This window comes from Danio rerio, chromosome 11 (genome assembly GCF_052040795.2).
Source record: "Danio rerio strain M-AB ecotype USA chromosome 11, GRCz13ab, whole genome shotgun sequence".
Taxonomy (NCBI): Eukaryota; Metazoa; Chordata; class Actinopteri; order Cypriniformes; family Danionidae; genus Danio; species Danio rerio.
In genome coordinates this window covers 35,307,707-35,330,461 of record NC_141031.1, presented here as the reverse complement: position 1 = coordinate 35,330,461, position 22,755 = coordinate 35,307,707, and the positions used below count along the sequence as shown (strand labels likewise).

Below are 22,755 nucleotides of genomic sequence, written 5' to 3'. Positions count from 1 at the left end.
TGAATTGGGTAAACAAAATTGGCCGTAGAATGTATGAGTATGTGTGTGTGAATGCGAGAGTGTATGGGTGTTTCCCAGTACTGGGTTGCGACTGGAAGGGCATTCGCTGTATAAAACATATGCTGAAATAGTTGGCGGTTCATTCCACTGTGGATACCTCTAATAAATAAGGCACTAAGCTTAAGAAAAATGAATAAACGAATGCATGTTCACTTAAAACAGGGGTGTCTGAACTCGGTCCTGGAGGGCTGGTGTCCTTTATCTCCAACTTGCCTCAACACACCTGCCATGAAGTTTCTTGTATATCTGGTAAGAGCTTGATTAGCTGGTTCGGGTGTGTTTGATTAGGGTTGGAGCTAAGCTCTACCAGGACACCGGCCCTTCAAGACTGTATATAATCCTCGAACGCAATGTGGCCTGTTTCCTTAAAACAATATAATGACTACATCTGTTAAAGGGATAGTTTGCCAGTAAAAAAAAAAAGAAAAAGTTAATTTACTTACCCTAAATCATTAGATTTTTTAAATTTCTAGTCAATGGCTATTTGCTGTCAATACAATCTGCAAAGTCAATACAAAATTTGTACCTATGGTTTCTGATCATATTCTAAGCCAGGAGTGCCCAAACTTTTTCTTGTTAAGGGCCAAAAACAAAACTTCACTGCAGGTTGTGGGTCGAAGGTAAATATGCAAAACTCTAGTACATTAAAAAAAATTCCTAATTTTATTCCTAACGTTTAAAAATAGCCAGAAAACATTGCTTTAAATTAAACTAATTAAATTAAACTAATGCTGCAAAATAAAAATATACATAATAAATTTGTCATGTCATTTTCATTAGCTTATCCGGGGCCAGCATTCTTAGGAAAGAACTCCAGACATCCCCCACCCCAGACACTTCTTCCAGCTCCTCTGGGGGAATCCCGAGGAGTTCCCAGGCCAGCTGAGAGACATAGTCCCTCCATCGTGTCCTGGGTCTTCCCTGAGGCCTTCTTCCAGTGAGAGATGCCTGGAACACCTCTCTAGTTAGGAGTCCTGGAGGCATCCGAAACAGATGCCCGAGCTACCTCAGCTGACTTCTCTCGATGCGGAGCAGCAGCTCTACTCTGAGCTCCTCCCGGGTGACAGAGCTCCTTACCCTGTATATAAGGGTGCACGCTGCCACCCTGCGAAGCAAACTCATTTCGGCTGCTTGTATCCAAGAACTTGTGCTTTCGGTCATAACCCAAAGCTCATGAGCATAAGTGAGAGTAGGAACGTAGATTGACCGTAGATTGCCTTTCGGCTCAGCTCCTTTTTCTTTGAACCAAACTCCTACTCTGTTCATACAGGGACGAGACCCTTGCTTAACAGAGCACCTCTAACCCCACACTCCCACAGCACCCTCCACTGAATGCCTTGAGGGATAAGGCCAAATGCCTTCTTCAAGTCCACAAAACACATATGGACTGGTTGGGCATACTCCCATTAACCCTCGAGTACTCTGGTGAGGGTATTGTGAGCTGGTATTGTGTGCCACGGCCCGGGCGAAAATCGCATTGTTCCTCCTAGAACCTAGGTTCAACCATTGGCTGGATCATAGACTGACATAAACTTTCCCAGATAGGCTGAGGAGTGTGAGTCCCCCTATAGTTAGAGCACACCCTTAGGTCCCCCTTCTTAAAAATGGGAACCACTACCCCAGTTGCCCAGTGCAAGGGGTACTTTCCCCAACCTCCATGCGACATCGTAGAGACGTGTCAGCAAAGACGGCACCACAATATCCAGTGACTTAAGACACACAGTGTGAATCTCTTCCACCCCTGCTGCTTTGCCACTATTAAGCTTGCATACTACCTTAACTATAATGAATTTGTTACAGTAAAAACCTCAACAATCCCATTAATAACACAATGCAGTTCAATGGTGAATACACTAAACTGCAACCCCCATTGTTCTCTATCTGTCGGCCCCATTATCCGCCTCTTCTCAAATGGGACGGTGGGCCATATTAAAGGTTAACCTGGGCCAACTTTGGCCTGCGGGCCCTACTTTGGGCATCTCTGCTCTAAAAATATTGTTATGAAGCAAAGCAATCTATGATCTCTATAACATTACATTAACATTACATTAACATATAACATTACAACATAGAACTCGACTGCACCAAACAATTTTAAATAAGCATATCATTTTTCATTTTTTTTTTGGTTTCGATTGGGTCATAAATCATGGATTCATTTGCAAAAATAATTCAAAATGGTAAAAACAAAATGAGCCAAAGATAGCTGTGATATATGAGACTACAACAAAAGGCCAAGGAGTTGTGAGTGATTTCACTTTTCTTTTTTTTTTCTTTTAGTTTTTTTTTTTTTTATTGATGTAGTGTCCCTTTTGGCCTATTACGGTGAGTCTTTGGCAGCAATTCTAAATACACCAAAAGTGGTTTGTGATTTACAGTATGCACTTACATTTCAAGTCATTTCATAGCTTTGTGTGTGGAACATTTAAGTCAGACTAAATAGTTAATTAATGGAACTATTATGAAATTATTAGAAAACCTGGAATCTCTTCGATAAAAGTCCTCTAAAATAAATGTTCTCTGCCTATAAGTGGATTTTGTCTCCTCACCTATTCCTTCTAGTAGACCCCCTGGAGACCAGTCGGCCCACCTTCAGCAGCACATAAATCACACATTTCATTAAAGGCTACAGTACAGAAAAATACACTTTTTACACACAAAAACACCCAGATGTATAGGATGAGTGGGCAGACATATGGCTTTAGTCACTGTGTGTATTTTGGTTCCTCTCTCCAGCCTTGAGAAGACAGCGACAGCTTGATGGAGATCCTGTTTTTTTTTGATGCATGACCACACTTTCATTAACCGCTTCTGTCAGAAATGGTTTGGGCGAATGTCATCTGCACCAGAATGGAATGTAGAGTGTCTTTCTCAGGTTGCCAGATTGATGGACAGACTTTTTGGCACTTGCTGGTAAAATTAGCATAGGTTGTGCATCTGTGTAGTGCAGAAACAGTGGGTGTAGAATACAGAGAATGAGAAACAGAGGATGACAGCTGCCATTACATGTAAACTTTTTTAAATGCAACCTTTACCAGTGAATTGGGTTTCACTGTGCCAATATTTGTGCATGAAATCTGAATCTGAATTTATTTTAAAATCATATACACTCAAAAACAAATGGACCAAAAAAAGAAAAAAGAAAAAGAAAAAAAGTTAAGATAAAGGTAAGACAGTAATACTTGGAGATACCAAGCTGTTTGCATTTTCATTGAGAAATATAAAATCTAACATTTAATTAGTAATTTGGGGCTGCAATTCTGATATGGTGATTCATCTTTTAAGCATCATCAAATGATTTGCATTTTTAGTAATCCTCAAAGTATGTTGTAGATAAACTGTTGGTATACTGAATAGGTGTCTTGAAAAAAAACATGGTAAAAATGTTCAATCAGAAAATACACTTAAAGGGCACCTATGATGAAAAGCATCTTTTCGAAGGTGTTTGAACAGAACTGTATGTAAGTATAGCGTGTCCATATTCACATTGGAGTGATAGAAACACAACAAGTTTTTTTTTTAACTTACTAATGTTAAAATAGGATCCAAACCCCTCCCATTTTGAGGCCCATCACAACGTGACATAGGAGTGCAGTTTTCCCCATCCACCTTGTTTGTAATAAAGACAGTAAAATCACTGTAATTCATCACCACAGCAGCAGGGCAGTACAATTATAAACGCTTCAATCCCAGTTCATGGACAGAAATCAGGTTTATTTTGTACATTGTCATAACAAATATCCATACAGCTGTGGAAAATAACATGTATCCTGTCACATTTGCAGTGAAAAACAATGCAAAGTTAAACATATGTATGAGAGTTTGTGTGTGTTTGCGCATTCACAAATTCTGTAACAATGTATGTGACTCATCATTGCAGAAAGGCTTGAATTAACTTAATAACAAATAAATCAAATAACACATAGCATCTGCTTCATTCTTGTCTGTCACTGTATCCTTTATCTATGCAAGACACAGCAGGTAATGTCTCTGAAGTGGTAATGGTGGATAAGGAGAACCAACTCTTTTGCATTAAAGGCACAGGCAACAAAAACAGCAATGACCTACAAGCTCACATTTCTCACATACAGAAAGGTATAATACATAATCTGAGCTGAAACTTTACAGACACACACTGGAGACACAAAAGACTTGTATTTAATCTTAAAAAAGGGTAAAAAATTAATAAATAAGGGTAATAAATAAATAAGGGTAATAAATCTGCCCTTTAAAGCAGATTTATACTTTATTTGTTTTGATGCTTGAAATCTAGTTTCATCTTTAGATCAATTTATTATTTAAATCAAAACTATGTATTGATACTTCAAAATTGATTAATTTTCTATTTCCTTTTCATTCACTTCACATCTGAATAACATTATTAGTGAATGAAACCCAATGTTCACAGCCGACGATGCTTCCATAATGCCATGAATTATGGAATTCATTATCCCTGCAGGCTAAAAAAAAACTATTCAGTAAGACAATAGAGGGAGTGCCAAGGAGGACAATTCTACTGTTTACCATCGTCCAATAGCATTCCCATTCTCACAAAGCAGCCAGTTGACCCTTGAAAATAAATAAAACATTAATGCTGACTTAAAAAATGACAATAATTCCCAGCTCACTTAGCCAATTTGTTGAAAACTCTTTTGCTCAATTCATGGCTCACCTCAGAATAATCCGTCTCAGCATTTTCCTAAAAACTATATAAAATACAAGATAAAAAAAGCAAACAGCAGACAGCTATTAGCCTACCCCGGAGACTTCCGTTGATACGGGTAAAATAATTCACCCCCCATGCTACACGGAGCGTTTTAAAGGGATTTAATTTTTTTCACTACTTTAAGTATGACAAGTCTATTTTTCATGCCTTTGTCTCGCCTCACACCGGACTGTGTTTTCCTCTTTAGAAGGCTTGTTATTGTGTTTAAGGAATCACCTGGGGAAAAGAAAAGCCTCTCCAGTCGGAGCTGGAGGTGATTGTTCTTTAACAAACCCCATTCCTTCACCCCATCTGTTACTTGTACCTGCACCAATCCTCTCATATCTGTTCCTCCTCCTCCATCTCTCTCATTCCCTCTCACATCACACACTCAGAAGCAACAATTGCTGACCATCCATCTTCCGGCACAGTGAATAAGTTTGTGTTTATATGCTCAGCTCCCTGTGTTCACATCGCCTGGAAGTGCTTTCATTACGGCGTGCAGCTTGGGGCCTTGACGCTGCTCTCCGTTGTCTCGGCCAATCTTCATCTCTCCACCTCCGTCTCCCGGGAATCCTCAGGCCTCAGGTCGTCGTTTTAATCCCATTCCTTATTTCCGACTCAGTGAGATCGCAGACAGCGGGGTCATCCGTAGCCTGTTCTACATTCCCAACTTACTAAAAACCGCTGATCCACGGTCAGACCTGACCTGTCAAACCTGTATGCGGCCTCTCATGCTTTATATAACGTACGTGGCAGCGTGAAGGGGCTTAATGGCTCCTCTCTAACATGCTTTTAATAACATGCTTAAGAAGTCAGAACAAAGAGAAATTACATGCTCAAAGAGCTCAATGCAGGCGTTAATGCATTTTCTTAGCCTTGTAATGTGCTTAATGAATAGCTTGCCTTCCGCTCTTCAAGCACATTATGTTGAAGTGTTTTCCTTTTTTTGGGATACATTTGTTAGCAGTGAAGGTTATTTATGTGTTGCTTGAAAGTTATGCATTTGATGGTGTTATGTTTTGTTGGATTTGTTGCTCATTATTTAGTTTTTTTTCCCCTCAATTGATCTTACAGTTTTCTTCCTCATACTTGGGATTGAAAAGTGGCCTCCTTATCCCTGCTGACTCTTTGCTGGGATGACATTTCACCCTGGATCGATGGTAGTTGTCGTTCCCAGGTTCTCTTGAGACCTCACCAGCTCAAGAGGAGTGACCGGAAGGCAGCACCTGCAAATCCTGTAGGGTTAGCTTGGGTCAAGAGGCCAAAAAAGCCTATTGTCAGAAGTCATGGGTCAAAAAAACTGTTACAGTGTTGGGGGGAATAGCCTCACTTGGCACTTTTGGTGATTTGCAGAAGATTGGACCATCTTGTCCTTTTTGTTGCTTGATTTGTTTGGGCTGCACAGCAGCATTTTTCTTTAAAAAGCACTGTAATACTTATGGCATGATGAGAAAAGCAAGTCTGCGAACACTAAGCATGTTGAATCTGGCCAAATTCCTATTTAAACCTGGGGTTTTCATGTGTATCCTTTGCCCACTTTCAGTCACTTTTTTTAAGCAAATGTTGTAATTTTTTCACATCTAATTTTGCGTAGATTTATGGAATTAGGTGGCACAGTGGGTAGCACAACCACCTCACAGCAAGAACATTGCTGGTTCAAGCCTCGGATAGGCCAGTTGGCACAGTTCCCCACAAGTCCAAATACATGAGCTGTAGGTGAATTGGGTTAGAGAAAAAAAGATGAATAAATAAACAAATTTAATATAATTTATACTTAAACATACTCAATGTATACATACTCAATTGTTTCGTAAATTTTTGTAAATGTAGTTAAAATAAAATACTAAGTAAATTTAAAAGAGGTGAATTAACTGCACTATTTAAAAGTCAGTTAATTAACAGTTTTTTATATATTTACTGTTGTGAATTACATTATGGTACGTTGATGTCTGCTTTGTCAACTTTTGGTGGGGAAAATACAACTCTACAATTTAACAAAGTGACTTTTATTGACATTTTCGTTCATTCATTTTCTTATTGGCTTTGTCCCCTTATTAATCTGGGGTCGCCACAGCGGAATGAACAGCTAACTGATCCAGCATATGTTTTACGCAGCGAATGCCCTTCCAGCTGCAACCCATCTCTGGGAAACATCCATACACACTCATACACTACGGACAATTTAGCCTACCTAATTCACCTGTACCACATGTCTTTGGACTGTGGGGGAAACTGGAGCACCCGGAGGAAACCCACGCAAACGCAGGGGGAACATGTAAACTCCAGACAGAAACGCCAACTGACCCAGCCGAGGATCGAACCAGCGACCTTCTTGCTGTGAGGCGACAGCACTACCTACTACACCACTGCGTTGCCTTATTGACATTTTAGTGGATTAAAATAATATAATATGTAAGAAATTAATATAAAGAAAAACAAGTATTTAAAATAACAGAAAATGTACTGGCTATCACGATCACCAGTGATCTAACCTGTGCAGATCCTGGAGAACCACACATCTGCCACACTAATGAACTACAACTCCCATCATTCACCTCAAGGTTATAAGTAAATCATGAACGAGATAAAATACAAACATAAATCACAAAATATGTAAAAATATGTAGATATGGCTAATTTATGGATATATATTTTTTTACATTATAGGCCTATTTGTTAAAATAAAGCAAATATATCCTACTACTTTTTTTCTTCAAGAGTACATTTGAACATGCAGTGTATAGATCATTGTAAACTCGTTTAACAAATAATCAAATATTAAACATTTAAATAAATCTTATATTAAAAAAAAAGATTGACTAGTTATGATCAATATCATAGATACCATTCATATATATTTAATGTGTTTGCTTTTCCTTTTGCTCGTTATCCGCATAACATGGATTTATTCATTGAGTAGTACTATGTGTTAAAGTTCCAGACGTCATAACAGCAGCTCATTCCTGGTATGAATGGGCCTTTAGAGAGTAAAAGAGATGCTTGCTTTACAGTTTGCTATGCTTATATCTCAAATAGTTGCTGCCGAAACTTCATTTTCCATCTCCAGAAATGTATTAAAGTAAATATTACCAGCTCCCTCGTGGATTTCATGTTTGCACATGCATATCAAACAGAAGTAAAGTGTCCACCTCTATATTAAGCCTTCGCACAGAGCAGTAAGTGAATTGGCTAGCAGGAAATGGCAGGTGACATTTGGAGAACTGCCCAGAACGTTTAAATATATCACACTTGCAGCTCAGCCGTTGAACTATTAACTGGACTTTAGAGCAAGGAAAAAAGGTTTTCTTAAAGGAAGAGCTAATGTTCTATCGCTGTTCACCTCTGGTTAATAGGTCTGGGCCTGGGTTTAAGCACCGTCGCTAAAAGCAAAAGGTCACTGTTCTCATGATTCAAGTGAAAGGAAAGATGGATTAAACCCAGAAGAGAGCTAACATCCTCTGTCTGTTTTAAAGTGACATTTCACACAAAGACGAAAAGTCTCATCATTTATTTTTCACTTATATACATGTCAGAGATTTGCATTTATTTAAATGTGGCATTGACTATTTCACTGTAATTGTTTGTATTTATTTTTATTTTTTTAATTGCAGTATTTGTAAGGATTAAATGTAAAAAAATACATTGATGGTAAAAAATGGGTTCCACACAATCCCTTTCTGTCATCCCAATGCAAATTAAGTTCACTTAATGTTTTTTTTTTTTTTTTTACAGTTTTAAGTTTATTAAACATAAAACAATTAAGTTGTCCCCCCAAAAAAGTCAAGAATTGTTTTGTTTCAGCATTTCAAATATGTTGTTTGAACCAGCAGCAGTGGTGGATTTCGGCATAGGCAATGGCAATCCCAAAATAAAGAAGTTGGGGGCCTTTCACATTTGGTGTCTTTGTCACACTCAAGTTTATTATTATCTTTGTGAAACCGAAACAACTCAGGTGAAAGTAAATTGATGCATGTGTACAGAAAACCATCCCGCACACCTCACACTTGCTGCTCCTGGTGTGAATCACATTTGTTTCAATAGAATCTCTCTGAAATTCGTAACTTTTTGTTCCAGTGGCTAATTCGTATGAATTTGTACGATCCCATTTGTACAATTTAGCTCAATCCACCAATTTTGCTCAATCCACCAATGATTGATTGACTTTAGGGGTGGGGTTTGGTACCACGCCTCCTTTTTGAAATTGTACGTTTTCTTTTGACTGAATTAGCCACTAAACTGACAAAGCATGAATTACTTTTCCTCATAAGATCAAGTTGGTTGTTTATATGCATGTCGATAAAATACGCCCCAGCTCATTCGCCGTTAAACCGGAGTAAAAGCCTTTTATGCAGAGGTGTTGGCATACATCTAGTTTTGTGATAAGCGACAAGCTAAAGTTGATGTATGATGAAATATGATGATGGTTTTATTTTGACTAAGCATGGCTATGACGCAAAAAGGATAGATAATGAGTCAGAGAGGTAAGACTTAACATTAATTCTCGTCTACGAGAGCCCAGTAGAGCACCTCTGGGTTTGGGTTAACTTTAATGGGCTATATGGCGATATAATCGAGGACTTTGCAGCAAAAAAGGTTCAGATGTAGTGATATATTAGTAAAATTTCAGTTTGTTTGTATGCTGTATAAATTGTTTGTTTGCATGTGTTCCAATGGGAAAAAAAGTCAACCACTTAGGGCGCACTCACATTAGATACAGTTGCCTTGAACTATGCCAAAGTGCAATTGTGTCCCCCCCCCATCCCCCCCCCCCCCTAAGCCTGCACTCGCATTTCATTTTTACCTACTGGACCTGAGCACGCTTACATCATCGATGATGCAACAGTTCAGTTTAACAGAAAGAGAACCGCTCTAGCTCAGCACAGTGGAGGTTGCTTCAGTTATATTGTTTTGTATTATTTTTAGTTGTTTGAGATGCAGTGACACACAGAACTGTTTGCAGAACAGATCAATTGTGTTCATTGAAATATAAGAATGATTAATAAATCTATATAAAACAGTCCCCTAAAAGTGATGTTGCGCCTTCAGTTTTGGCCTCAGGCGCACTTTGCACTCACACTACAAGCGTACTGCGCCAAAGCCCAGGTGAACCGCTCTGGCACACCTCTTCCAACCGGACATTTCTTTCCCTACAGAACATAATGTGTTACATATATATATATATATATTTTTTTTTTTTCTGTAATTATTTGTAAAATGTACAACCAATTTCTAAATAAAAACAGTTTGCAATCCAAATTATTGAACCTCCTTTGATTTTTTTATTTTTTTTTTCTTTTTAAAATATTTCACAAATGATGTTCAACAGAGCAAGGACATTTTCACAGTATGTCTGATAATACTTGTTCAGGAAAAAGTCTTATTTGTTTTATTTTGGCTAGAATAAAAGCAGTTTTATTAACATTTTTTTAAAAACATTTTAAGGTCAAAATTATTAGCCCCTTTAAGCTATATATTTTTTTCAATGGTCTACAGAACAAACCATCAGAGCAACAATAACTTGCCTAATTACCCTGTCCTGGTTAACCTAATAAACTCTTTAAAGGTCACTTTAAGCTGTATAAAAGTGTCTTGAACATATCAAGTCAAATATTATTTACTGTCATTATGGTTAAAGATGAAATAAATCAGTTATTAGAAATGTGTTGAAATCTTCTCTCCTTTAAACAAAAAATAAACTGGGGCTAATAATTCAGGGAGTTAAATAATTCTAACTGTAAATCTATATTTAAAAAAAAAATTACAATTTAATTTCTGCACAACTCAATACAGATATTTTAATGAATGCACGCGCAATCGTTGCTATAATGAAAGTTCCATCCTGAGGATCCTTTTTTGCATGATAGCTCTAAAATAAAAACTGGCAGCATTTCAAACCGTTCACACACAACACATTTTTGCATTTACACATACAAAGACACATGCTAGTGGAATGAAAATAAATGCCTAAAGGTCTAGAGATATATTTTTGAACTTCTCTATAGCACTGTATTTTTAGAATGCTGTACGATGTGTTGCAAAATATGCGAGATGTGAATGTGTCTCTCTAACATGTTTACGTTGAAAAACTATGGAAACGCTCAGTGACATGTATTGGGTGTTAGATTAGACCTGTGAAGTTGGCTTAATAAAAATGCATATGGGGAGCAGAGTTCGAAAATGTAAGCACATTTTGTTCTCTTTCATTTAGTCTACGTGTCTGATTTTGACATTTTTATGGTGTTTTTTGATATTTTAATGCAACGATCAGTAGGGACATGCTGTGAGAGCGGATATATGCAAAGGTATTCATACCCTTGTTGTACAAAAACGATTTAGCGATTGCGAAACCACAGTTGCATTTTTACAAACCTTTTAAATTGGTCACGTAACAGGTTTGTTTATTTAATATGCTTGTGCATCACTTCTAATCTTGAGGTTTACAAGATTTTGACATCAAAAACATAATTTAAACATAAGCTATTTTCTGTCCCGTTTTGACCCCATTCATCAAGAAACCCGGAATAGCTTGACAGATTTTACACTCAGAAGTTAATGGTACGATTGGCTGACAGATCGCATATTTAAACATTTTAGAAAGTTAGAAATAACAGCTGTGTGACTTATGCATACATATTTGAATAGTTCAAGATGCAAAAACCTCAAATGCTGTCTTAATGTTCTTCTAAAATGAGCATATTTACCAGGCTCCTGAGTGTAGGTTCAGTAATTTCACATTAAGTTTTTTTCATGATGTTCAAAGTGAAATAAATCAACATAACCAAAGGAGGCTGAGAATAATGCTCATCATTTTTCATGGATATTTCTGATGGTTTTTGCATCTGAACTCTTCATTTATCAGACTACATCCTTCATAGATGCATGCTGCTGTGATTTAGATAAAAAAATGCATAAATGTGAACGTAAAATTCACATCAAACTATAACATAACAAAAATAATATCAGTTACTATTAGGGCTGCACTATTAATCATATTATTATCACGATAACGGTATTTGTGGCCCACGATCAATAATTAAGTATTGTCGCGATTTTACAGTATAAAGACCAAGCGTTAGTTTAATGGGTGGAGTTCACAGATTGGACCGCATCACAAGCATGAGGTGATTGTGTCTAGATTGCAGGTTTGTTTTCAATCAATCTGATGCAAATGTTATTATTTACAAGAAAATACAATGTTATAAAAGTTCAGATCAATTAAACTCACTTTATTTAAAGACTAGCCTATTTTATGCATTAAATAATGAAATAGATAACTCATTTTTCTTTTAAAATAATAAAGCATATTAAAAAAATCTAATTTGCTGAAGAAAAATGACAGGAACTTTGCAAAAGAAAAAGATTAAACATCTCAGGACTGTTAAAAAAGCATTCTTCTTTAATAAATTATTTGACGGAGTTCTTCAGCAGCGCGTCCAGCTGTTTATGAATGAGGAGGCGGAGAGAATACACTGTTCAATTTCACCTCAAGATATTTAAATAAAAATTTACACTGTTCAGCACAATCAAAAAGTTACTCTTGTTGGTTGCAGCCGGGATGCATAATGAAGCTAACAGGCTGTTCTTTTAATGTCATGTTGGTCGTGACACCCTGCTTTATAACTTATTACTTTATTACAAACACTTAGCTTTGCCATCGTTCTACATGTAGCCACTCTTTTGAGCACATCTTGCGGTCCATCTCTAAACAAATGTTTAGATTATTATAAAAGGTGCTCTCCCGCGGCGAAGTTCCTGGCAGAGTAGCAAGTGAAAAAAGATGTTCATGCAAAAATTAGACAAGAGGAATCAAAATTTAAATTATATAACAAGTATCCAATTCTTAATCCAAGTATCTAATCCTCGCCCAGTTTTTATTATGTTTATATATATATATATATATATATATATATATATATATATATATATATATATATATATATATATATATATATATATATTTGTGGCTGTGTAGTTTAATAAGAATATAGTTACTATTGTACACAAATATGATGCATCTGAAAGACAGCAATCACCAGCAGTTGCCTCAGCATAAAGTCCCAAATTAAATGTTCTGGAGCGGGTTTCGTGATTGGCTGTCCCTTGCGATATCCACAGAGGGCCAGCAGAAGTGGAGTCCTTTGTAGTTGGGCTGTTATAAAGCCTATTCCAGAGCATCTGCGGTTTCTGGGCAAATATCTAACAGGGCTACTGTGAGCTATTCTCCTTCATTTCTGTCCATTATTTATATGACAGGATTTCATTCGTTGCCACGGAGCAGAGTCGCTGTACCTTGAAACCCCGTTGGGATTCCCGGTGTTAGGCATGAGAGCAAGGACAGCTAGTCAGTCGGCTTCCCCCTGGAGGCTCCGAACCTCCAAACGAACTGCTTCCTCTTCCAGCTGGGAGGAAAACGGATGGTGATGGAAGGCCTTGAACAGTCCTTGTCTTTCCTGGCAGGCGTTGCCTCAACAGTTCAATGGGTTTTTGTTTCTCAAAACTCATTGTTCGAGAACCGTCATGTTAAAAGGTATGGCTATAAATATATGCGAGTTAAAATCATTCCAGAAAGGTCACAAATTGATAATTGAGGCTCATTCTGTGAAGCCTTAAGGCCTGATTTGCCCTATTTCTTTTACTCATCTTCAAGACGCAACTGGTACCGGGACCTCCATTTCATAGAAGGAGGTTATCGAACATGGCTGGCCCTCTCTCCTCGTTCTTGAGGGAATACAAAGTGCAGGGTGTTTTCAATGCTATGTAGGTCTAGGTGATTAAAAAACCCTTTAATTGAAGCTCTGCCACTCTTTTTCTTCCGTTTTCCCACTAAAATGTCCATTTTAAATTACTCCCTTGTTACCGTTCTCTGTCTCACCTTTGGCAGAGGAATTGAAATTTTCACAGCTGCATTTGCCATCATCATTTGCAAAAATGGCATCAAGAAAGAGTGAAAATCAATGGATACCAGGGGCATATCCTTCTCTTACTCTCCAATACCGAGTTCACAGCTTTAATTTCTGCTCTAATAGCTACAAAATAGTGTGGATTTATGTTAAAAAAGAACTTTTGCTCTTTACAAGTTTCCACCTTCAAACCAAACATACGACCTCAGACAACAAATCTAAATATGGTCTGGCATAAGTGTCTCAACAGCACATCTCATAATGTTTAAACATTAGACGATGGATCTGAACTTTTGTGGTTTAATGAACAGATTTGACCACATGACCGCATACACAACAAGAAAACCCTCTACAAAACCCACTGATTATGATCAAAGTCACAGTTAGCATATACATCCATCCATTTCCATTTAATGTTCTTGCTTTCACACATATATATTTTTTTTTAATTTCTTTTTTATTGGTCTTTAACAAGATCATACATAGTAGTGTACAATACAACATAGGAAAAATTAAAGATTGTCTTAGTTTTCTTATTTTCCTACTCTCCCCTCTAAACAAAATGTTTGAATTATAAACGAACATATCCTCTGAGGAAAAAAATAATAGTAAAAATGAAAGAAAAATTAATAGTAATAATAATAATTGAGAAAGTTTACAAAAAAATAAATTAATTAAAATAAAATATATTTACTGTGTATTAGAGCTGATTTGGACTGAACAGGGTAAGCCTTTGATATAGTCTAAAACAGGATTCCAGGTCTTGTAAAAAGATTTGAGAAATCCTGCATGTAAACATCTTAATTTTTAAAGTTTTATGCAGCTAAAGATTTCTCGTATCCACATGTAATGTGATGTAGGAATTACCTGTTTCCATTTGATAAGAATGGCTCATCTAGCTAAAAGAGTAAAAAAAGCAATAACTTGGCGAGCTGCAACAGTCAAGTCAACTCTCAGAAATGCAAAAAAGGGCTGTCAAGAGGTTAGGGTCTCGATTCATAATAATAACTTTATTAAGTGTATCGAAAACACTGGACCAGAAATTTGTCAATTGCTTTCCCACACATTTCTAAACCGCATAACATCAATTTGTTCATTTAACAGTAGAGCTGCACAATATTGAAAAAAAAAAAAAAAAACTTATTCTGGTATTTAGTTTTTCTGTAATATATATTGCAATATGAATACAATTTCACTAGATTACTTGAATAACTGTGATTGTAAATAATTCATAATTTAAGATTGCCAGGGAGGATTTGGAAGGTGAACGAATCTGCATAAAAAATAATAAAAAATTACAAGTAAAACAATAGTGCAAAATTATTAACTAAATAAACAGTAAATCAATTTTAAGATAACACCATATAGTCTACATTGTGCTAATATATATAATTAATGTTCAACCTGCAAACGTTATCATTTCTTGTGCTCAGATGGCTTAAATTCACTTCAAATACTTACTCAATTACAGGCCTTAAAACTAACGCAAATTTGAATTGACTATTGCAGATGCACACATTGCGATATCGACGCTGAAATAATATATCATGCAGCCCTGTTCAACAGTACTACTAACCAACTGTAACTGTTCTGACGCAACTAGTAGACCTCTGTTTTGTAGGAGTTGTTTATCAAACTTGGCTTCCGTTCTCTCCTCAACCATGAGGGAATATGATTTTCTTTGCTCTGTAGGTCTAGGTGTTTAAAACAGCGCCTTAATTGAAACTTCGCCAAGGACTTTTTACTTGCACTCTCCATTATGATCTCCTTCTTAAATCCCTCCCTAGTTACCAATCTCTATCGCACCTTTGACAGAGGAATTGAAGTTTTCACACCTGATTTTGCCATCATCATTTGCAAAAATGACATCGAGAAGGAGTGAAAACTAATGGATTCTGGCACTGTCTGACTTGAGTGCTTCAACAACACGCCTCATAATGTTTTAAAATTAGGTGAGCATATAGACACTAGGGACAATTTAGCTTACCCAATTCACCTATACCGCATGTCTTTGGACTTGTAGGGGAAACCAGAGCATCTGGTGGAAAGCCACACGAACACAGGGAGAACATGCAACAGACTCGCCCCCCACCCCCCAACTTTTATTTTAAGTGAAGTTTTTTAAACTAATTTCGAGAAGAGCATGTGATAGGATTGACTACAGCTGATCCCTATCACTAATCACTAGCTAGCCAATCGGATCACTCTAAATTTAATATAAATATCCAGCTTCAATTCTCATCTTCGTTTTGAAAACCCCCCCAATCCATCCCTTCTCCCTCCCCATCAATTCTAAGTTCGGGTGACATGGTGGCTCAGTGGCTAGCACTGTTGCCCCACAGCAAGGGGGTTGTTGCTTCAAACACTAGCTGAGCAAGTTGACACTCTCTGTGCGGAGTTTGCATGTTCTCCCCGTTCGCGTGGGTTTTCCTCGGGTACTCCGGTTACCTCCCACACTCATGCAACAAAAGTTAAAGTCACAAGCACTTACTACAAACTGGTGCAGTTAGAGGTCTATTTTTGTGACGTTATCAAGAACTATCATTTCTTTTTAATATGAAGATATTTTCTTTTAAATCTAAATGTATATTTTCCACCCATGGGTTGCTTAATAAACACTTCCTCGCCTGAGTAGAGAAAATGAAAGCACATAAGCACCAAGGAAAATCAGATTCTCAAGACAAAATAATGACATATTAAAAAAAATAGCAAATATATGACAGAGGTTTGTCATACAACATTAACAGTGAAGCATTAATGAAATCCTTATTTTCCTCAGAGTGGAACAAATCATCCACCTGCACAGCTGAGTAATAAACGGGCACAATCAAAAAAATAATTAGTATTTTTTTCTTGGAAAAAAAATGCTTATTGAACAAATTTTGTTTGCTGTAATTTAAATCTTAATTTTTATATGTTTGAAAAATGTATTTTTTGTTGGTCATTTATCCAATAGAGAAACAAGAATGATGAACAACATCTGAGGTGACGTGCCAGAGGTGACATCTGAGGTGACAAAACCAGTCCGCTAAATGCTTTAGCGCCAAAGCACAAACTGGTTTGGTAAATAAAATACAATCCAGCCTAAATAAAGTTAAAGTAAATATTCACAGTTTCAGAGACATTTATATCGAACTGTTTTCATTGTTAATGGTAAAAATCATCCATTGCCAATAAGTTTCAATTTAATTAGTTTAATCAAGTAATTTGATTAAGAAAGACAGGCTTTTACAATGTATTAGCAGCACTGACAGTGTTTCTAGATTACCTCGGAAGAACAAAGAGGTCCGAAGGCTGAGAAAACTCAGAAACTTGTTGTGAGAATAGAGATGTCTACATATTTGTGCCAGTAAAAAAATTAAAACATGCCAGAAAAATTAAACATGCCAGACTTTCTGCGATGGTGTCGTGAGGCGTCGCAGACATTGTACCGGTTGTTGTGAACTATGCCACATTACACAAGAAGAAACAGTTTAATCTTGTGTCACAGATTACAAAATTGTGTAATCTGACTGGGGCTTAACTCCATAGAATTGACTTTTCCACAATTTTTTAAGCCACGTAAACATGAATTTGTTCATTCAACCATGCTTGTATCCACTTGTAACTTGTGATGCAACTGGTACCAGAACCTCCTTTTTGTATTTAATCGAACATGGCTGCTACTCTCTCCTCAACCATGAGGGAATGCGTTTTCATTGCTATGTAGGTCTAGGTGATTAAAACGAAGCCTTAATTGAAACTTCGCCAAGGACTTTTTCCTTGCCTTTCCCTACTAAGATCTCCTTTTTTAAAATCACTCCCTAGTTACCGTTCTCTCCCTCACCTTTGACAGAGGAATTGAAGTTCTCACACCTGCATTTGCCATCATCATTTGCACAAATGGCATTAAGACAGAGCGAAAATGAATGGAGACCAGGGGCATATCCTTCTTTCGCCCTCCCTCCTTCTCTCACCTTCTGCTCTGATATCCTCCGCATGCGGAAAATGCCAGAGAGCATCTCGTGGGCTTTCTGTATCTAACCCAAATCCTTCACTTTGCTTGAGAAATGGCTGGCTGAGCCCGGCCCAAGAGACCAGTCTGCCCTGCGCCAGCATCGGTTTACTTATTAAATATAAGATCTCCCGCTTTCTTTTTATTTTTTTTTCTCACTCTCTCCATCTTTCCCTCCATCCCTCAGTATCCTCTCCGTCTCAGAGGCTGCACCAGAGCTCCCTGGGAGTTTAGAGCCAGCGTTTGTTTGAAGAGCAGTAGAGAGGAGCGTCATCCAGGGAGGTTTACAGAGAAGGGGGGCTTGTGGAAGCTGGTCACCCAGGCTGGATGGATGTTCTGTCAGCCTGCTTCTGTGATGTGCCGCCCTATCTGAAAGGCCCTGATGGGGAGATAGAAAGACTATCAACTGGCTGGAGCTTCAAAGTCCAACTAGCTGGTCTGATCCTCAAGACGAGGCCAGATATGTGAAGGAGAGAATAGGATGTATGATGTGACAAATGGAAATGACAAAGAGGAAGAGGTGGGTGTGTTAATGGGGTGGTTCAGGAAAAATGTATATATATACAGTTGAAGTTAGAATTATAAGCCCCCTATATTTTTTCCCTGATTTCTTTTTAACAGAGGGCAGATTTTTTCCAACACATTTGTAAACATAATTGTAATAACTAGTACATATTAACTGATTACTTTTATCTTAGCCATGTTGACGGTACATAATATTTTACAAAATATTTTTCAAAATACTAGTATTCAGCTTAAAGTGTAACTATGTTATTTAGGCAAGTTAGAGTAGTTAGGCTAGTCATTGTATAACAGGTTTGTTCTTTAGACAATCAGGGAAAAAAATATTGCTTAATAAGTGGGAGTTTGGACCCTCTGGGGCGGCGCTTGGTGATTTAAAAAAGTGAAATAAATTTTATTCTACTATTAGAATTACAATATTTTAACTATAACCCAGAGAAGATAAAAATAGTAGTTTTTAAAAATAAAATAACAAACACACTCTGTTCGCATACTGTTTAAAAACTAATCCTAATGAGTGCTGTGAACCTAATCAATTTGAGTAAACTTGAGCACAGTAAAACCCAATAAATAATGAAAACTCAAACCAACTGAGTACTGTAAACCCAATAAGTTAAGGCAACTCAAACTGATTGCCAAAAACCATTTGAGTTAAAAAACTATTCTGTATGAGTACTGTGAACTTACTCCATTTAACTTTTACTCCATTTGAAGTAATGAGGTATTTAATTAACTAAAATTTCTGACACCTTTATGGCAATCAAATACATAAAAAATAATTGCGGGCCACAACTGAACATTAAAGATGATTTCTGATTAGCAGCCTCCAAAATTAAAACCAAAAATAAACTTGTGCTGAAAACATTGTGTCCACCAGTCTCTTTAGTTGAGGTTAATATTAAATTAAACAAATCAATAAATGACTATAAAATGATATGGTTGTTAGACTGTTGCAGTTTTTTGTGTTGTCAATATGCTAGTGTTTCTATAGGCCTATTGTATGAGCAACATTACTGTATGTATTACCACTTAAGATAAATTTGGGGGTCACAAGTCACTTCAATGTTATTTTAGGTATCACAGGCTGAAAAGTTTGGGAAGCCCTGCTGTACACAATCTGAAAACAAATAGGGAGATAATATATATATATATATATATATATATATATATATATATATATATATATATATATATATATATATATATATATATATAATGTAATAAATATTTAATATATAATAAATATTAATTTCCTGTTGAAATAAACCAAATACGACCTACTCCAGAAGAAAAAAATAGTATTGCAAATACTGTGGGAAATATCTTGCACTGTTAAACATCATTTGGGAAATATTTCAAAAATAAAAGCTAAATTCACAGAAGAGCTAATAATTCTGACTTCAACTGTATATATTGTCTTTCATAATTTATTAATTGCCATGATTTAGGTGTCATGATTTTGGTGTTTTATTACTCCCTTGATCACACAATAGATGGAGAGTGGATTTGTCCATTAAACGTGTCATGAAAGTGGACCACTATATTTCAAATCTCCTTTGTTTGTGAATTATTCAAAACGATCAAAAACAACAAAAACTTTAATGTCAAAGTTTCACATTTAGAAATGAAATGAGAATTCTGTAAATTCCATATTGACTCCGAAAGATGAAGGATTGAAAAATTAGAATGTAGGTGTGAAATAGTTAAATTAACTACCTTTAAAAATTATCAATTAAATTAAATTAAATTAAATTAAATTAAATTAAATTTAAAAAACAGGGTTTTTTAACATTTCACCTCAGGATTTTTGTTGTTTTTGTTTATACAGTGACTTTTTAATTTTATGGAACATGGACATGTTGTTTTCGAAGTGCATATCAGAATACATTTATGTATGCATGTATGTATGTATTCATGTATGTATTCATGTATGTATGTATGCATGTATGTATGTATGTATGTATGTTTGTATGTTTGTACTGTATGTCCGATGAAATATTGCAGTAATTTAAATAAAAATACTTTTTGTTATTTTGTCAAATAAAAATACTTTAAAATACTTTAAAAATACTTTAAAAATACTTTTTTTGGTTAATAAATTATTCACACTTTAATTTATATAATTTTAATTATATAATTAATATAACATTTTAAAATATATATTTTAAAGAAATGACCGATAATAAAAAAATCCTAATAAAAGAATCTAATTAAAGAATATTTTAGCCCTGTCAAAAAAAAAAAAAAAAAAAATCATCCAATAAAAAAAGACCTCTCACACCTGTGGAACTCCAGTATTCTTCCACATAGAACGATTCCCTCACATGCACAAGCAGAAAAGACAGAGGTTGCAGGCTTTCATTCCTCCCCCATTGTCCTCAACAGAGGCCAAAGTTCACTGTGGTGACAAATGCATTGAGGCATCAACTGAGCTCTTTCTCCATCGACTCTCTTCTCCATTTTTTTCCCCTCCCTGGCACTCGGGTGTCTTTCCATCCCCACAGAAAGACGTCAGACACTCAGTCAATTAGGCACAGATGGCGAGATTACAGCGAGAGAGAGAAGGGTGAGAGGGGCCTGTGTTAAACGCTGAGGAACACACACACCAGACAGGAGAAACAGCACTGCGGGGACAATTCAACACAAGAAAACGAGAGAAAGAAAAAGAGAGGGAGAAGGACAGGGTCATAGGGGCTGTGTGAGAAGGAAAAAAAAAGAGAGAAGTGCCTCATTGAATATTGAGAAGGGCTGCTATTCCCTGCTTTTCGGAGGCATGGCCTTGTTGTACAGCTACAGATGTAGATGCACTAAATGGATTGTTGTGATAAGAGACTCAAGTGATTCAGGAATAGAAAACAGCAACCTAATTCACACTGAAAATATGGTTCTTCAGATGCACGCATGGGTCTGATATTATAAAGAAATTATCCTGATTGAACTGTATTTAGAACACACTACAGACAGTAGTCAGAATATGTCTGTTTATACATAGATAAATTGGGTTTGCTTTAAAGGGCATCTATGATGAAAATCATCCTTTGGTAGCTGTTTAGACAGAAATGTGTGTAGGTATAGTGTGTCCACAGTCATGTTGGAGTGATATAATAACACTACGTCTCTTTTTTTTTTAATTTCCTGACGTTAAAATATGATCCAAATACCTCCTATTTTGAGGCCCACTGCTACCTGATGCAGGAGTTCAGTTTCCGCACCCATCAAATTGATTGACAGCTACGTATTAACATGCTTCCACAGTAACCTGTATAATCTTATCAACAAGACAGAATATGTGGAAAGCAACTGGGATTAAACAATCTGTTCAGCTCTCTGTGATCATCAATCATAATCAAATGTGATCAAGAGTGAGTTTTACAAGTTTAAAACGTTTTTAAAACAGTGCATGTTTGTGATGAATTACATCAATTTTACCGTTTTCATCATCACAGCTGCATGTCAGTAAAATTATAAAAGATGACGCTTCAATCCCGGTTTGTGGACTTAATTCAGATTTATTTTGTACAGTAACATAACAGATTTATCTTGTCACATTCGCTGTGCAATAGTACAAAGTTAAATGCATGCGCTGTGTGTGTATGTATCAATTTTGTATGTGCGTGAATATTGTAACAACAATGTGTGTGACTCATTGTTGCAGAAAGGCTTGATTTAAATCCTCAACAAATCCACCAAATAATCATTGGGAAAGTTCTTACTGTTGTTTTTCTCACAAATGTTACTCGAGATCTGCTCCCTTCATGTATATCACTGTGCTGTTTGTCTGACACAGCCGAGCTGGAGATTGAGGCACAGTCTTACTAGGGAAAACAAGCATTAAAGGCACAGGTCACAAAAACAGCTACATTGTGTTCAGAGCAGAAAAGTCCAACATTCTGAAAGGTACAATAAATAATCTGATGGGTGTTTTGAGCTGAAACTACACACACGCACAAAAATAAACACACATATTCTGGAGACACAAAAAAAAAAAAAAAGGGGGGGGGGGTAAAATAGGTGCCCTTTAATGCATGTGCAATGGAAATATGAACTTAAAAGAAAAAACAATGTTATGTTTGATTGCAAAATTGCAAAATTAAAAAGATATTTAATAATGATAAAATAAAAATAATAATAATAATAATGATAATAAATTCTTTTATAAACATAAAAATAATTTATATATGCTGTATGTATGTATGTGTGTGTGTGTGTGTGTGTGTGTGTGTGCGTGCGTGTATATATATATATATATATATATATATATATATATATATATATATATATATATATATATATATATATATATAATCTAATATGTATTTAATTATAATAATACTTATTATTAGCATTAGTATTAGTATTGTTCTTGTGTGCTCTTGTTTAGGTTTTTATCCACGCTGGGTTGATTTTAAATCGTTAACTTAATTGATTTTTGACATATTTTGGGAAAATGCTTTGAAATAAAAAAAAAAGCTCAACAATAAACTGTGAAAATTACACATTGTAGAAAAAATTACAAACTTCTCAACAAGAAAAAGCAACAAAAATCAAGAATGCATTATTATAGGATTTGC

General features: G+C 36.1%; 1 long non-coding RNA gene across 1 annotated transcript in view; it reads left to right on the top strand.

The window, feature by feature from the left end:
* The window catches only part of LOC141376633 (uncharacterized), a 73,944-nt gene extending 60,787 nt beyond the window's left edge, over window positions 1–13,157 (top strand). Inside the window, exon 3 of the long non-coding RNA XR_015502761.1 lies at window positions 13,022–13,157. This is a non-coding gene — a long non-coding RNA (uncharacterized LOC141376633). The remainder of the gene's footprint in view (window positions 1–13,021) is intronic.
* Window positions 13,158–22,755: the final 9,598 nt, after the last annotated feature.